This window comes from Passer domesticus, chromosome 5, assembly GCF_036417665.1.
Source record: "Passer domesticus isolate bPasDom1 chromosome 5, bPasDom1.hap1, whole genome shotgun sequence".
Lineage (NCBI taxonomy): Eukaryota > Metazoa > Chordata > Aves > Passeriformes > Passeridae > Passer > Passer domesticus.
This window is the reverse complement of record NC_087478.1, coordinates 73,199,340-73,218,006: the sequence shown is the minus strand read 5'-3', so window position 1 is coordinate 73,218,006 and position 18,667 is coordinate 73,199,340. Positions and strand designations below refer to the sequence as shown.

Genomic DNA, 18,667 nt, shown 5'->3' with positions numbered 1-18,667 from the left:
ACTAGTGTAATAATATTGAAATGCATTTTATTTATCTGCATGGGAACACACTATTTTGCCCATAAACAAGGGAACTGTCATATTTAAATATTTCTCTAGTACAGTCATAAATCTCTCACAAATGAATGTCTGAGCTCTCTCTTTGAACTTTATCTTGCCTTTACAGAAATGTATTGTCTATGGTTTGGTCTTTTGATTTTTAGGTTTTTTTTTAGTTGTCTGCTTGCAGTTTTGTCTGCTGTCTGTCTTGCAGTTATCTGTGACTCGCTGAGTAATCCTATATTACAAATGAAGACACTATGTCTACAAACATAGGTATATAGGAGAATTTATACTGGGAATATGATATACTCATCATCCTTATCCCAGGTCTAGTGAAGGCAGAATCAGTTTTTACCCTCTCTATTTATTTTTAATTAAACTTTCTAAAACAGAATGGCTTTTTTTCCCCTCACATCAATAGAGCTGATGTGTAATGTAAAACTCAGGATAGTTGTTAGAATGTGTTCCATAGGTGTGGTGAAATGCTTATCTCCATCTTTTAATACTATAGAAAAGAGAAGAGAAAAATAAAAAGTAAAAGGAATTTCACTAGACTCTACTGGGTCTCGAAAAACCTAGTACTTGAATCCAAGAATTTCACTCATTAGGATGTGGTACTATTCAAAACACAGCAGCAAAAAGTTAAATGGCAATACAGTGCCATTTATTGTATACTGCACCAATAACAAAAGCCTGGAAAGCCAGCCACTTCTGCAGGAAGGTTCTCCTCTAATCTGTGTATTCTATACATCTATCCTGAAGTTTCTGAAATTTCTATAGGGAGGTTACATTTTCACTTTCTGTTCTGCTGTCCACAATCAAATATTATAGTGCCAGACGTCATTGCTGGCCATGAAAGGCCATAAAATGAATGGATAGTATTGCTATGAGACAAAAAGCTGAAGGAGGGAAAAAACAACTCTATTAACACCACCAGAGAAATGAAATTCTCAATAGCCAGTATCACTGTAAACCCTATTTCACCACAGCTTTTAAAAGGGCTGTATCACAAGACACTAGTCTTTGCCAGAGACAATCTCCCTCATTATCCAAGGCGAAGCCTGCAGGGAAAGGTTGGGCAGACGCTGCTGGCTCACTGAGGTAAGTGCCTTGTTATCCATTCTGACATTAAGGAAGTGGGAGTGATCCCCCAGAGAAGGGCTCCAGAAGACAGGCGAAAAAATCTGGCGGAAGGAGCCCTACAACCAGACAAGCCTGGAGAATTGGCAGAATATACGTGAAATTATTGCTAATGCATGGATAAGTAACAAAAGCCCAGAACAGATGGACTCTTGGGATCCAGCTTCAGATCCAATAGGAGTACCATTCCCCATCCTCTAATCCCATGCCACCCATCCCAGGCACTTTGAGGGCCAGTAGGGTTCTCTTCCGATGTGCTTGAAGCACATCCAGCCACTGTCACTTTCAATACCTCTTTGTAATGTCTGCAGCCCTAAAGTCACCCTGTAGGAAGCAGCTGCTGTATGAAAAGGGAATGAGCTTCCACTGGAAAAAAAACCAACAACTTCTGTTATTGAAAATAGTCATTACTTCACCACTCAGCATGCTAAAATATTAAATACAGGAAATTGCCTCTCAAATTGCTAGACATATCAAAAAATACATAGCATTTGCAGGGCTCCATCTTTGCTACTCTCAGTTTAAAAATCAACTTGGGCCCCCTGTGGGGGAAACAAGCAACTCCATGAGTACATCTAATGATATAGAAACTAGCAGTAAGGCCAGTAGTCTGCAATGAAGGGAATTATGAAGGCCAGAAAATCTTCACTAAGGAGCAGGTCATTCCAATGGTGACAGCGATGCCTTCTATGGAAGACCAGAGCCCAAGACAACCTTCATGTACCCATCTGTGTGGGTCATCAGAAAAAAAAGGGGTGATGCAACAGCAACCCAGCAGACCTCCTAGATCATCTCAAAGGAATATTGTTCCTACAGTATTACCAGTACCTTATCATGACGTGGAGATCTTTCCATTCATACTCTCTGAGGAGTATTTGCCTCAAAATGGTTATTGCAAACTACCACAAAGCACAAGCCAAAAACTGTGAAAAAAATGTCAAAAAGAATTTTCCTCAAAAGGCACTAGAGCCTGAGTAAGAAATCCTTGCAGTTTTCTTTTCATCCTTTTCTTTTGGCCATGTTTTCATGTCTTTTCCCCAGACATGTACTATCCTAACTCAAAGCCAAAGAATAAATAAATATATGTGCACATATGTAGTAGGGTTACTGAATGTTGAGGAGGGGAAGGAAAATCTATCAGGTCAAGTTTTCAGATCAGAACTAGATTTCCTCCTAAAAGATACCACAGCAATCAAAATGAAGAAGTATGTTAAATAAAGCCATTTCTAGGGAATAATTTATGGCTGGGATCATACAGGAAGAGCTTCAAATGAAAGAGAAAGATTCAATACAGATCAGTAAAGGGGGATCCAAAACCATTTGCCTCTCAAACAGGGGAGATTTCATCCCCATGGGAGTTGGGGCATATGGTAAACTTTGAATTCAGCTGGATCCAAGAGCCAGTACCACTGAGTCAGGATATGGCCCCTGGCCTGAGGTAGCTTCTCCCAGCCCCAAATTCCTCCGAGGTCTCTGCTCAGGGAGAGAGGCAGCCAAGCTGCTCTTTGCCAAATCAGACTACATCTTCTTTTGGGCTCATGGGTTTTGAGGTGGTTTTGCCATAAAGGAAAGCAGTGACTGGGCCTCACATGAGTGTGCTAATGAACACAAGTACTGTCCAGAGCAGCAGTGCCAAGCCCAGTAGCCTGTCTCTGACAACAACTGCCTGGTTAACTCTTTGAACCAAAGGGAAAGTACACTCTATCAAACTCCCCGAGCTCCTTTCAAACTCTGCATTTGGCAAAAGGCATTCTGATAGTGTTGCTCCTCAAGAAATACAGAGCAGTTCATATGGGAGAAGCAGCATCTCTGAGCCAGGATGTGTCATTTCCTCTGTATAGAAGGTCTTAATGGGAGCAATCTTTGAATCATTGATGTTCTGGGGTAGTGCAAAAAGAGATATCTCAAAAGAGAATACACTTGCATTTAAAAGAAAAGGAAACCAAAACACACCACAGAATCCACAAACTTCCATATTCCCCTGAAATCCTTGCTGTAGAAAATCTGATTAAATGAACAGAAGTTGTTCTTTCTGCTCTTCCAGAATTAAAATCTTTGAATTTCTATTATTTATTCACCTTTTTATCATTAAATGTGTAGAGGGGCTTAAACCTCAGAAACCTCTGGAATATTTTTTATTGAGAGACAAAAAATTGTTTCAGTTTCTTTACATACAACACAGTAACTCATCTCAATCTTTCTTGCATCTGATCCATATCACTTCTGAGTCAAGGGCCAAGTCAAGGGAAAATAGAAATCACTTTATACTGGAAGAAATGAATATTTGTTCTAGTGACAGGCTAGAAGGAACTCAGTAGAACAATATAAGAGACAAATCTCAGAGCAGGTTATTTATTCTTATTCAACCACAGTACAGATTTCCTGATGAAGCTGGAGTTCTGGAATGCTTGACCAGATCTCTGTGAACCTTCTTACCAAGGCTGAAATTATCATGAATTACTATTGTACTCATTAGTGGAAGTTCTTAGAGACGTTAAGTCAACTACTGGCTGACCTTCTGAAGTAGTAGATTTACATCATCCAAGACTCAAAAAATAACAATATCAGCATTTAATCACTGAAGATTTTTATATAAAGCTTGCCAAGTTAAATCAAAAATTGAAAATATCAGTCTAAGAGACCGGTATTCACACCTGCTCATTATTGATAAAATTTTGCTAGCTGGGTTTCCTTTTAATAGATTTATGCCAGGTTAAAAGTGACATCAATCTCTGATGGCATAATACAACTTCAATCACTTTTTAAAAGACAGTTCATTTTTGCATGCAGGCAGATAGCCAAAAAGAGCATTTGAGTTGGGACTAGAAGCATTTAAAACATCAGTGGTTAGTTCTTACTTACATCTGAGAAAATGACAGTATAAGAAAGTTGAAGAATGCCAGGGGTAAAATCTCAACCATACTAAGGTTAGATGAAACCAGAACTTCTACCCTAAGTAAGTTTTTTCAGCAAAAACTCCCTCAAAGTTTTGTAAAAATTAAAGTGGTGTGGTTATGACAGTTACATACATTTTAACAGGCAAGATGGTTGCATAAATGTTTGAGGGTTTGGGCTAGATTCATTTGAAAGTAAGTAACAAAATTGGAACAATTATTCCCTTTTCTTCCAGATCTCAAAAGTTCCAGTTCTCAAAGGCAGTAGCTGGAGAAGATCGGATCTGACCCTTATTTCCACCTTCACAAGTTAAATTCTAAGTGTACCAAAGAAAACAGCACTGCTCTTCATTATGGTGTCTTAACAGATCCTTTCAATAACTAATCACATAGATTTCCTAGTGATTTTCCTTTCTATTTCTTTTCCTCAAAATGCCTGATGTAACTCTGTCTTTAACTTACCCGCAATAAAATAAACATGACTCCTCTTCCCTGCTGTTCATTTTTAAAATTCTGCAGCTTCAATCTCATACAATTCTCGGGCTCTCAGGCTATCAGCAGAATTTCCCTAGATGTGTACAGATACAGCTACAGTATATTTTGTTCTTCATTTGTGTTGGACATGAAATTTTAGTTTGGTGTTATGCATTATGGAGAGTCTGGAAGGGAAGATTGTTCTCTTTGCACTTGGCCCTGAGGGTTGGCAGCAACACTGCAAAATGACTTTATCCCCAAACCAGATGTTCAAGTTGTTTTAATAATATCTTATGTTTCCTTCACAAAATAAAACAAAAACTCACTGTATCAGAATGTTCCAGTGTTACAGCAAAGGGATTTTTGCTGTCTGCATTTTGCCCACCAGATGGTAGCACTGAAATGAAATCAGAACTTTTCTTATCTAAGCACTTATCACTCTCATAGGTTGGACAATATTCTTCCTTTGCAGGAAGATAGGATTTAATTGCAGGTTATTCCCCAGGGCACCTGTACAAGCTTCTGTATTATCTGATACAATACAAACATAAGCAAAATGGTGTAAGATGGACCCTCTTCTTTCATGAATTAGGTGTTATCTATTTTATTTGTAGTTTATATCCTTATTTTTTTCTTCTCCATTTCAATATTTTTTCTCATCATTATAAAAGAGACTAGCAGAAGGAATGTTATCACATAGTGTCATGGCTAAGACTAGGATAGTTTAAACTCAGTAAAGCTGAAAACAGCATTGATTTTCTATGAAAACCTTGTTCTTGGTTCAGAGAAGGCTAAAGCCAACCAGAGGACTGCTAAAACACACACACAAAGTGTAATGTGTTGTCTTAGAGAAGTTACTTTTTATCTCTGTGTTACCTGCTTTAGCCTTATTCATGGACTAAAGATGCTATCTTGGTTCACTTTTGTGATAAGAACATTGCTCAGATGCTGTGAAGGGCAGTTTTTCTCAGCTCATAATGGATAACAGGCAGAACCAGAGGTAACAAAACTTCTACCCAAGATCCTTCAAGCACATCTGTTCATATAGGCTTTCAGAAAGAAAGAACTTTTAAATACATTCAGTGAATTCAAATTCTTATTTTTTTGTTTTGAATGCTTCATTTCAGTTTCATCATTAGCAGATTTTCCCAAGAAGAAAGGCTTTATTGAAAGCATAGCGATTTTTTTTCACCTGACTTAATTCCAAGCTAGTGACTACCTAGCTCAGGCTTAAGCACAGTACTCAAATTCTATGAAGAAAGCAGTGCAAATATTTTCAGTGAGATTTGAGTCAGGACCATTTTCTCCTCGGGTTTGCTCTTTTGCAGGCTTTTTCTCTGTGTAAGTGGCCAATATATCATTGTTTGCAGACCTTTATCTAAAACCTTAAGTTTTAACAAACAAATTTTTAGTCCACAGAAAGGATTATTGTCTCATTTCACCATGAAAACAAGGCTCTCACATAGTACTGAAGATAAAGTGGACAACTGTCAAGTGCTGCAAGAACAAGTCTTCATGAAGTCTAGCTCTACCAAAATTACTGATTTGCTGCATTTCTACAGTCTTATCTTTTCCTGTAGGAACTGTAGGCTGGTGGCATATCATTAAGGAGAACTCTTGTATTGTATTTAGTTTAGACCTTAGCATTTTGTCTCCTTTGTTGGGGCAGACCTGTCTGAAATTAAAATTCTTGAGAATAAAACTCCAAGGAACACATGGAAGTCATGAGATTTCTGGTAGGATCAACACAAGTCCCTGAGGTTTAAATGCAAATGCCAAAAAAAAAAAAAAAAAAAAAAAAAAGGAAAGAAAAAAAAAGAAGAAAAGGGCTAAGAAAGCTTAGCAAATGGTTTGGTGGAGAAGACTACAAATGTCTGGTAAGTATCTTGGTACTATACCATTTGAGGTAGCTGCTGGATTCCTGCCAAGCTTTGAAAGTGAAATGAACCTAGAGTACAGCAGGTTTAAAATATTTTGAATCTGTGCCATCAATCTGGAACTTGAGCAGTATTACTCAATTTTCCATACTTTCTTTCTGAACCTGGCTGCACAGTAAGAAAATTTGAAGTGGTTTTCTATAAACCTGGGTGGCTTCATGTTTTTTTATATAGAAACCATCTGAAGTGTTGTTTTCCCTAGGTTTTGACCCTAAACCAGGCAAAAGTTGGTCATTTCAGCTGAATTTCCTTTTGAGGTTTTGGATTCCTTCCAACCTTAAGCTCAAGCTCATTCAGGCTGCAGAAGGTTCATATGTGCCTTCTTTGTGAACCTGCTGAGTTTATTCATCTCACACAGTCAGAACTCAGAGGTTCTACCAAGAAGTGAAGGGAAAAGATGTACAAGGAACAAACAGATCAAGCCTGTAGTCCCTCAACATGCAAAACTTCCATTAATTTTATTGAAAGAACCATGCACGGTGCAGATCTAACCACCCCACCCCTTCATCAGGAAGGGTGATGTCACGGGAGAGACAAGGACTCAAAGTTCAATTCCTGTCTCTGATGCAGATTTCCCCTACAGTTTTGGACAAACCAGCCAGGGTAGAAATGCAGGTCACACGGAAATGAATGGCAAAATTCTTATTGACATAAGGGCAGGATTTCATCTTAATCTACTTGCATTGGAGCTCTTGATCTTCCATCTGAAGCCCTTCACTTCATCCCTGTTTTTGTCCCAGCCATTTGTGCTATAAACTGAGTAATCATGAGTCTCTGCACACTACCTAGAATCGGCAGGAGCTGATCTCAGGTGGGGCCTCTCGGTGCTCCTGTCCTGCAGATGACAGACAGTAATAAATGAGAAGCACATGCACTTGGCCTGAATGGAAACAGATGGAGAACGCAAGGCCAGAGGATTTCACTGGACAAGATCACAGCACCGCATGTGCTCCATTGTTAAACTCTCCAATGTCCTGCAAACATGCTGGATCTTCCTGTAGGCTCTCCTTGCTAACAGAGCAAAGCAACACTTCTGGCACAACAGAAGATTGTGTTCATTGACAGAGTATTCACATTAAAAGCTGTTTTTAAACAATAATGTCTGTTAGCTGACTGGTTGAATCTAGGCACAGGGGTACAATTTAGGCAAGCCAGTAAAACAAAACCATTTTTGAATGCATCAATTATAATTTTATAAAGTATTTTTCATCAACATCTGGACTTTAACTAACGCTAGCAGGAAGTGAAGAAAGACCTGAAAGCTGTGTATTTGCTTCCAGGTCTAGTTGTACCTAACATCCAAGTACCTCCATCAGATCATCTGCCAATTTGCAAGTTCAGTATGTGCACTTTTCCCACTAGATCCATGTTGCTTCTAGACTGCGTGTTCTGCCTACAGCAGCATAATTCATTACACGTGCTTTCATGAGTACAGCTATTACAGAGGATGAGAAACAACTAACACTGTCCACTCCCATGTCTGATGTTCTGTCCTACTGCTTATAAGCACAAAAAAGTCTGCATGTGTCACCTGTACAAATACAGTACTGATATTTTCATCAGGGTAGGCAATGGTTCCAGCATATCCAGATACAGCTCTAGCTTCAGTTTAGCTCCCCTCCCCACCCCAGATTTACTTCTAGTTTTGTAGTTTCCTATTCTTTCATTGCCTGGAGGTGCTTCTACAGTTTTGTGTGTACCTTGTCTCTTCCCTTCCGTGTGCTCCTTTCAGAAGACTTCTGACTCTGTACCTTTTTCTGTCTCAAGGAAGGTGACCTTGTCCCAAGCTAAGGAGCAACTGCATCCTCTCTTTTCAAGAGAAGAAATAATGCACTCTTTGGCTGCATCCAAACTAGTAAACTAAATGTGCTAAGGAATGTTCCCTGGCCCACAGCACCATCTGGCACAGAACAGGCTGCCTCAATCCCATTCACTTCCCTTGCCCGGCAAACTGGGCCGAGTGCATCCAAACTGCCTCCTGGGAGCTGCCCTTGGCATGCACTACCTCCCCAGCCATATTTGGGAATCATCTAGGACAGTGCTACCTGACCCGGGTCAGAGTGTGGCCAGCATCCATGCTAAAAATGTCATAGCAAAAAGTGGTCTTCAGCTCTCAGGAACATCCCCTGCATGGCTTAATTTGCTAGAGTCAGTCCAGGCTTGATTCCTGTGCTGTTAGCTAAGCACATGCAGATGACACTGTGCACTGTCACAGCCTTCTGGTTTCTGCACACCAAATCCTCTAGTGAAAGGGATGGCAATCAAGCCAGCAAAGCCAGAGGTACAACAGCATGGACAGGGAGGGAAAATTAAGATTGTTTGCAGTCAAATAAACAAACAACAGAGGAAAAATAAAAGGAAAAAAATTTGTTTCATTGCGTGCCTTTCACCACAAAATACTCCTCTTCACAATTCACTGTTACATTTCTCTGAGCTCCCGATTCTTTTCCCATCTCCATGTTTTCTGCAGTCCCTGCCACTTCCTCTGTGATCTTCTTCCTTCTCTTCACACCTACTCAAAGCTATTATTTCTGAATCAATTTTGACACACATTTCTCAATTCATTAATTTTCTTTCCTATGGTATGCCTCTCTGCTTTAAATTCTCTTTTCCTACATATTTTTCCTCCTTTCTCAAAACTACCAAAAGCTCCTCTGTTTGATTCACTTACTCCTTTGAATTTTCTTTCATATCCTTGATCATATATTGTTCAAAATCTAGAATAATTTTTTGGCTTCTTCTTAATCTGACAGTTACTTTCTGCCTTCTCTTGACACACTTTTCCTGCACCCATCCTTTAAAATTCAGGATACCACAAAAAACTTTTCCTGTTGCTTTCATAATCAATACCCAGTTCCATTGCCTCTTGCCTCTCCTTCCAGATTTTCCTTTATCTATTCTCAGGTGTTGAGTTAGCATTCCTGTTTCATTTCCATTCAGTCCATGGATTATGCCAGCTGATTGTGCCTTCCCAGAGGCACTGACTCCTCTGACTGACATCTCACATTAACTGAGGTCCAGAGTCAGTAAAATATTTAAGCTTGTATCTAAAGATATCTCTGTTCAACAGTGAGAGCATCTGTACAGAGAGACCTAAGGTGCCTCAGGCAGGAGTTCATCTGCAGCAGACTGAGGTTCAGCACAGACAAAATGTCAAAGCATCTACCCAGGTCCTTGTGTTTTGCAGCCTTGAATTCTGGTGCCAAATCCAAGTGTTTTTTGAAGGAGCCCAGGCAGGGAAATTCAACCATTCCTGTGAGCACCTTGTGAGGTTTGAAGAAAATAGAGAGCATGCCTATAGCTCTCCAGTCTTTGTTGCACAGTGACAAGATTATCAGTCAAGTTTCAAGTGGTAATTGACAGCATCTGCCAGCCTTTGAAACCTCACAAACAAAAGGGAGGCCCACAAGCAGTCCCACAAGTCTCACATTTGTTGGGCACAGTAACTAAGCTCAAGCAGGAATAACTGGTAACATGCTATGGTCTGCAATCTACAGGAAAACAGAATTATCTGATGGCCAGGAAAAAACATTTTGACATTGTTCTTTCATATGTGGCTTGACCTATGAAGCTTTTGTCAAATTTTAAATTAATTTTCAAATTTTGAGCATATTCTTCTTCTCTGGACAACATTAATTTTAATCAGCAGAAAATCTAATCTGTGAATTTTAAAGATTTCTCTATTTGTAATGTTGGAGGCTTTTCAAAGCTGAGAAATAAACAAAAAAATCCCCCACAAAACAAAGAAATAAAATCTTAAAGAAAATTTCTGGAGTGAACAGTCCCTAGACATTAGTGTTTACATTGCATTCAGAGGTAAAAGAAAGTAGGGTGCAGGGAGGGAGGAAAAAAGTATTAATAGAAGAACTAAATATTTGTTTCCAATTAAAAAAAAAAAAAGAAAAAATTTAGAAGAAACTGAAAGCTTTTCCTGAAAGTTTTGGTTTTGGAAAAAAGCCATTTTATATTGAAATGTTTTACTCCAAGTATTTTTTCCGTCAGCTCTAGATTAAACTGTTCGAGTTGAACTTTTGCTTCATTAGCTGTTTAGCAGTTTCAGGGCAAATCAACAAAACACAGACAAGTCTTAGTAATCACCCCAAGTATTCTTTTGTGGTCCAAACAACATTTTTTTCTTTGTAAGATTTTACCCCTCCTCTCAATTTTAAGAGCACTTCATAGATTTCATTTGATTTCTCTGGGTCTTTAGGCTCTCAGAAAAAAAATTGTTGAAACTATGTGATAGAAAATTGGGGATTTGGCAAAGGAAACAAACAAAACCAACAACTTTTCACAAGGATACTTTTTTTTTCTGTAGAGCATTTTTTTTTCTTAAAAAAATATTAGAAATGCATCCAATTTTCTGGCCTGAAATCTTAAAGGAAAAGGATTTCCAACAGAGCTACTTAAATAATTTCAGTGGTGAGTTTTTCATAACTTTTATAAGTTAAAGAATGTGTTTCAGCAATGACAATTTCTGTAATAAGTCATGCTTTCTTATTTTTATAAGCAACAGAGTCCCAACAGAGATCTACTGAACACCTTCCATTTCAACTTAGCTGGGGAAGAGGTCTCAGTCATGCTACAACTTCAGGCATGTACAGGAACAGCTGCTGGCTTAGCACAGACCATGATTTTTTACAAAAGAATTTCTGTTGCTGGTAGTGATACGAGCACACAACGGAGGGGTGAACAATTCTGAAAGATCATAACAGACTCAGAGCAAACCCACCCGAGATAAAGTCAAACATGACTTTCAGAATCATGCAGATTATACAAACTGTTGACTGCAAACTCTGCCAGTCTTCTGTTGCATTCCCTTTGTCTTGCACTTGTTCTCCAGTGTCATTAAAAATCATGCCAAAGAAAATTTCCAAGGAACCTGGGGACTGCATGCAATCTGAGGAATTTCAGGGTGGAGTTAAATAATTTACTTATCAGGGCCTAAGATCTTGTGCTTGGCTGGTTGCTCTTACAGAAGTGGCCTCTACAAGGATGGAGGGGCCTGGGGAGGTCAACCTATATCCCAATTCCCTCACGTTCTTCCCCCTCAATTCCAACACATTTTGTGCTATTTTGTGTTTATTTACTCTTCTCATACCAGGACATCTTTGCCCAGAGGTGGACACAGCTGTAATATCGCTGTAAACACAGTGCCTCAGTCCTTCTTCCCAACCTTCAGATCAACCACAGCCAGGATGCTACTAGTGAACAGAGCAAAGCATCAGTCTTCTCCCTCAGAAAAAGTTACAAACCCCTGCTTCCTTTGCAGATACTCAAATGTTTAAAGAAGTGAGAGTTGTGTGCCTTTCTTACTTTATCTTCTCATTGCAAACACCAAATTTTTATAATCTCTCCCACCTACTTACTAGTCCTTTGGCACTGTACCCAACATGCAAAAGTCTTTTCTTTATGCCTGTGAGACCTTCACTTTTTTTTTTTTTTTTCTTTTTTTTTTTTTTTTTTTAATCAAGGGCATGTTGCTGCTGACTTCCACCTTGCTGATTTCTTTGCTTGCAGCTTGAAACCTTTTCTGGCTCCCTACCCAGCCAGCCAGCACTTATTCTCTCAACAGCAATAATCACATCTAAATTAGAATTTCTGTTAAACAACATCCCATTTCTTTCAGAAACAGGAAAGATGAAAACATGTATAGGAAAGCCTTTATTCATATTCACAGCAACAGGATGTGGGGTTACCATGGGTCATACAAGCATATGGTGCAAAAGGTGAATATTTGCTGAGAACCTTTGCTGTTGAGATCAGACTGTAGAAAGTGCATTTTCTCCATAAGGGTTTGAACATTCCTCCTGGCAATGACTGTTTGTCTCAATTCACAAAAAAATTTGATTTTGGGCAGACTGCAAGTACTTATTTATTTTGGGTTCAATCATTGAACCTTCCCCCACCAGCCCCAAGTAACATTTGAAAAAAAAAAAAGGTAACAACTTCTATAATTCTAATCCAGAATATACTTCCTAGGTCAGAGTTGCACACTGCTTCATCCCTCTAAATTAAGAAGTCCCTGATCTTTTCTTCCTTTTTACACCCAGCCACTTTTGCTCTGAAAAAGACCTATGCAGTGACTTGGATAAGAGAATTCAGGTTAGTCTCTGCTGTAGACATTTCTGATAAAAGAGCTTCTGTTACTAAGGTAAGCTCTAGGCACTGGGAGAATAGAGGGATTCTGTACAATTACCTTCTCTAACATACCTCTCTAAGCATCTCTCTCAAAACCAAAGCAAAGAACATTATGAAGTCACCATGTGGTTCTGATGACTTCTTCTCAAAAATATCCCAACAAAAAGCAACCAAACCAAGAACTAGAAACAGTATAAAAAAAGATGAAAATAAGAATTAGAAGCATGGGGTACCCTACGTTTGAGGAGAAATCTAGAGCTCTTTAGCCTTGAAAGGGACAAATGGGAGGTAAAGACATGCAAGAGCTTCTATAAAGTCACTTTTCTCATTGCTCATAATGAAAAAATGAGAAGTCATCAAAAGAGTCTTAAGTAACTAATTGGAGTAAATCAAAAGTATTTTAATTAAGAAGGTGTAATTTAACTGTGGAACCGCTTCATCACTTCTATCTACAAGCAGAAAATACCACCTGAACATTTTTATTTTCTAGGAATATAATTACTACAGTTCTTCACTAGAATGTTGGACTTAACCTTTATTTAAAAATAAAGGTTTTCTTCAAAGGAGAATGTATACACATACAGAAAGAATGAGATTTCAGGGTTCTGCAGTAGACCATGAAGGCACACTTTAAAAAGCAAGTTTATTGGAAAAAAACTGCAGCTGTCTCATTACATCAAAAATACTGACCAATAACCCAGGAATGTTTGATATGCAATAATTATGTCCTAATACACACTGAAAATATTTTTAAATATTTCTAGGCAAAGTTACTTGCCTGAGAGCAAATATTTGAATCTGAGAGCTGTCACAGACAAAACACCATTGAAGAGTTAAACCTGACTGGGTTTTTTTTTCAGATAGGTACACTGCTTCATTGAAAAGGGATGCGATGTGCCAGAGGAATTACTGAGTTCATTCACACAAATATTTGTGGTAACATGACACCAGGAGTACTCTGTGAGAGGGCACCAGTAATACTGGGGCAACAGTAGATGACCCATTAAAAGAGCCCTATTAGAGTCTGGGAGGTGGGCAAAGATTCTGAGCTGCAAAGTGAGCATCTCAGCCTTTAATGCTGTACATAAAATTACTGCTTATATGATTTATCTGAGGAGCTGCTGAAGGATTGTTTAATTCAACAAAAGAAAATATTCTTTCAGCATTTTAGACCTTGCAATGTAGCACAAAGGAGTGCTGGCATTTTCTGGCATTAGCCATAGGGTATGGGCTGGGTCATAAAGGACCCAGCCACTGGATTTAACAGTGAAATTATATCCCCTTACTCTCCAGATATTTTTTTAATTGAATTTAATTTAATTGAATGCAAGCAATTAGTAAAGAATTAATCAATAGCCATAGAAGAGAGGACAGCGTAACCTCTCAGAATTTCCACAACCAGACTGTAGTGCTGACTTTGAGATCCCTGTTAGCAGTAGTCACCTGTGTTCTCCATGGTTTACCACCCCAGTGTCACCATGCACTCTGAAGCTCATGAGGCTGCCCAACCAACTCTTTAGGTGGGAGCACTTCTGGAGGTTTTTGTGAGCCAGTTCCTGTGGCTTTCCATTTCTGAGGGCTGCATTGGCTTCATATTTGTTCTCAAGAAACAGAAAGCCAGTGACTCCTGAAATTCTCTTCTGAGAGCATTTACCATCACAAGTGCTTACAAGAAAAGGCATTGTTAAGATCATCAGCTTATTCCCTCAGCAGAAGTCCCATGGATTTGCCTGAAAAATGCTCTGAGACATTAATGGCAACTATTGTACATTCTTGGAGCTCGTTTTCTGCCCTATCCGTCATCCTTGATGTATAGCACTTCTGGCTAACCACAGTTAACCACCTTCGGTTCAAGAAACCCATTACATTCTGGCACTGAAACCTCTGTTCTTCTGCCCTGAAGTCTCTAACATCATCTCTGTGCAGCAAGATGTATGATGTTTTGCAATAGTGTTCAATGTGAATAAATTTGTTAAATGCTCCAGAATATATTCTCATAACCAAACTATTTCTGCTAACCCATGCAAATATTCAGAAAAGGTTGGCTGAAAAAACTAGAAATTTATGGACTGCTGAACGCAATTGGTTATTAATTCATCTGGAATCCTATATGGGGGGGATGGGAGAATATACTACAAATTCATAAGTGGTTATTTTCTGAGATGTAACATACAGCAATTTAAAGCTAAACAATATCTTTCTCATTAAAAAACAATGTAATCCAAAATGACAAATCAAATTCAGACAAAAGCAAACAAGATCTTCCTATTATTTCAACTTTTTGTTTGTTTATCAGCATTCTGTTTCTTAGAAACCTGTTAATACTTAAACTCTGATAATGTACTCAGGTCCTTGGAGCAAAGAAAGCTACACATTATGAGACCTCAGGAGCAGAAAAGATTATTTAAAATTCCATTAGCACTTCTCCAACAGTCAGCACAGGGACATTTTGACACTACCTAGTGACACCCTCCTGATCTCAGCATGTTCCATTTCACTTCCAACACCTTTGCAAAAATCTATGCTTAGGCAAGGATCTCCCTGAAAAGAGCCCTCATAGACCACTCCACTCTTCCTCTCATAATCATGCATATTCTAATCATGCCCTTTTCAAATGGAAGGCTTTTATTTTATCAATTTCATGATAAATGGACACTTTCTGAGGCTAAAAGGGTGGTCTGTGAAGTAGTTTCTATCACATAGATTCCCATGGTAATATGGTCTGGTTTTACCTCAAGTGATTTATAAACTTGTACATGAAGCCACTCCTAAGTCAAGCCAATAACCAGCAGTTGCATTTTGCAGTCTGAGTACAGTTCTATCACAGTCAAATTTGTGTGTCGAAAGAATATGCCCAAAATCATCTTGTTCTAGAACTGCAGTCTCTCATCCACATAAATTTGTCTCATTTTGAACTCTTTCTTAAGCAGAAAAAATTAGTTTGACCTCCTCTGTGGCTGTCCTCTGAGTCTTCCCCCTTGTAATCACAGGAGCTTTCACTATAAATATTCCCCTGAGCAAAATGCTCAGGGGAATATTTATAATAAATCAGGGAATAGGTTTGCTTAGAAATAGTAACAAGACTGTGAATCTCTGGGTGGCCTCTCTCTTTTGAAGTTGTTCCACTTGCCCAGTTACCTTACTGATGTTTAGTCAAATTCCTTTGTCACGACACACAAATCGTGGTAGGTTTCCTAAATAACCAGTCTTACTCATCCCAATTGGATATTAGTTCTCACTCAATTTAAGGCTTCTTTTTTTGCTTGGCATGCATTGCATAGATTTTTATAACACATAATAACTTCTGTCCCAAATAAGCACATCATCAATCATTATTTCCAGTCAAAGAGATTTTGGTACATCTTATGTGTCAGTGGAATCCTGCAATGAAAGCACTTCAACTTATCTGCCTGAGGAGAAGATTCTAACTCAACATGCCAAAACCAAAGTCTGGAGAGGAAAAATATTAAAAAATAAAATAATTTAAAGAAATAATGTAGGTTTGGTCTTTCCAGCTTTTCTCACAGGCTAAGAGATTGCTTGATAGCTTTGCCTCCCTTCTAAATATGTACAGTGGCCATACCATCACTCAAGTTCATTGACTTCTGACTTCATTTAGCACATTCTAAGTCTGCTAAGCCATTTAATTTTCTTTCACAAGGCTCTGAAAGGATTATTTGTACTGTATGTATGTTTTGGCAGAATACTAGGATCTAAATTTTTGTGTTACATCCTTGGTACATTTCTCACCATTAAAAGATAATTATAACTTATACATTTATAAGACTGTCTGTGCCCCATCCAGTAGACCTGCTAAATAACTTATGGTTATCAGAATGGTATTCAACTGATTTAAAAGCTGAATGCTGGTCATCTAGCTTTACTATGCTAGTGTGATTTTTGTCACACAGATGCTTATTATCTTTTCTGCATAAAAATAATTTTACTGTTCTAATACTAAGTAACCACTAACCTCTCTGTTAATTGTTAGATATTTCAATTACAGTTTTGAAACTGACTATACAAACACTGCTGGTGTCACAAAATAATTTTGAAGAAAGCAGATATACCACAACAGAGAATAATCACATCCCACACCTGCTCCACACCCAAGCTCCCACCGCTCTTAGAAAGAGAATGCACAGAAATAGATTGCAACTTACCTCTCTTTCCCTCTCAAGGACCTTCTCATCCTGGTTCTTGAAAACTGCATCTGGGAAGGCAATTTTCTCATGTTCTCTTCTTGCCATGAGAAAGCATATAAACGAGCTCAGCAACTCCTGCAGCCTCAGAGGAGTGTTCTTTAGCAGGACAGTTGAGTAGTGGAGACCTAGGCAGACTGGAGGTTTTCAAGACTGGTCGAAATAAAGCTCCAAGCAACCTGGTTCTGATCTCAGAGCTGGCCCTGCTCAATAAGAAGAAAAAGATGTCTCCCCCACCCTGAGTTACTCCATTATTCTACACTTCAAAATATGATAAAATTGTATCTCCTCCATTACTGACTTTAGAGAAAAATAATAATCCTCCTAAAACACTCCTAGAAGCCCCATCCTCCTTGAGGTAGCCAACGTTAATTCTCCTCCAGCCTCAGAATTGCAATCAGCTGTGGATATTAGCAATCTGGTATCTGTTAAGGACGTTGTACTAAGATGTTATTCACAGGTGTATCCCCTTTAAACAAGCACCATGGTCCTCTTCCTCTGACTACTGACCCATTATTATCATCACTCAGACTGCAAATGAGATGGCTATTACTTCCTTTAAAGTGTTTTTGCATCTTGGTTTTAGAGTAGAAGCATGCCAGAAAGAAAAGTCTGAAACAGAACACAAGATTACAGAAAAGTGGTCTCCAAGTCCCTGAAGGACACTTGAAAACATACGTATTCCTTATGGTTTATATCAAGGCTATAAACTCATATATCATGGATACCAATGCAAATTCTGATTCTGCTGATCCCAATTGGAAGTCAATGAGAAAGTCAGGTTTCCCTTGCCCAGGGAACCTTAGCCTGATAATATGAACATGCCTTAAAACTTTTTCAGATATGATAAAATTAAACCTGCATTCTATATTTGCAAGATTAATCCCTAAGATCTAAACCATGCATTTATTTCTGGCCAGACAAATTAATAAACTGACCAAAATCTAAAATAAGATCTAGAGCTAATAACTCCCTCCTGCAAATTCATAAATATCTGTCCATATTTGAGCAGTTACACTGAACCTATTATATATGCCATAACTTTAACTTGTCTACCCCTTTTGGGCCATCTGACTCCAAATATGCTACTCATTTAGGCTCATGGCTGTCCTAAACAAAATTGACCCAGCTGCACACTGAAGTGTTGCAGAACAGAGGTTTTACACATTAGAATAGAGATACTTATATGAGAAAAACCACTCACAGATATTGCAGTGTGAAATCAAGATTGTATTTTTCTTATGTACAGTTCAATGTCTAAAATTATAAGCTTTCAACATGATAAATCCTATAATTACAGATCCATATTTTTTTCATTTAAATATGTTTTTGTATTGCATTTCTGCTTACAGAAAGGCATAATTTCCCATGTATATTCACTATTTCTATGTCATCTCAGAATGTTGCATGGGGTTTTTTTTTGTTTTGTGCATGGAATTTAAATACCACAATGACAGGCAGATCAGTCAAAAGGGAAGCTAAGATAGAAGTGTAGCAAAATATTGTCCCACAAAAATCTCTTTAGCAAAGAACAACTTCCAGACCTTAGCTTCCCCAAAAAAGCCAAGAATAATTCTCTCAAACAGAATCTTGAGGTTAAAAAAGATAAGTCTAAACAGTGATTTCTTGCATAAGACTCAAGTACCTTATCAGGATCAGTATTTCTATGTTCTGGAAGTGTGAAATATTTCCTGAGCATGATTTTTTAATAGATCTTTTGCTATAACCTATATATTTAAATTCTGATAATTCAGCTCTATCCTCCCTTTTAATTCTGATTTTCATAATCTTAAGACCTTGATCTTGCTCAGCTTATAATTTTAAACTACTGTTGGTG

The 18,667-nt window shown here is 38.3% G+C and overlaps 1 long non-coding RNA gene across 2 annotated transcripts in view; it reads right to left on the bottom strand.

The window, feature by feature from the left end:
- Window positions 1-17,257, bottom strand: part of LOC135300970 (uncharacterized) — a 77,982-nt gene extending 60,725 nt beyond the window's left edge. For both annotated transcript variants that reach the window (XR_010362714.1, XR_010362715.1), the window contains exons 1-2: window positions 17,132-17,257; window positions 16,792-17,033 (exon numbers count right to left, since the gene is read on the bottom strand). This is a non-coding gene — a long non-coding RNA (uncharacterized LOC135300970). The remainder of the gene's footprint in view (window positions 1-16,791; window positions 17,034-17,131) is intronic.
- Between the last annotated feature and the right edge of the window lie 1,410 nt (window positions 17,258-18,667).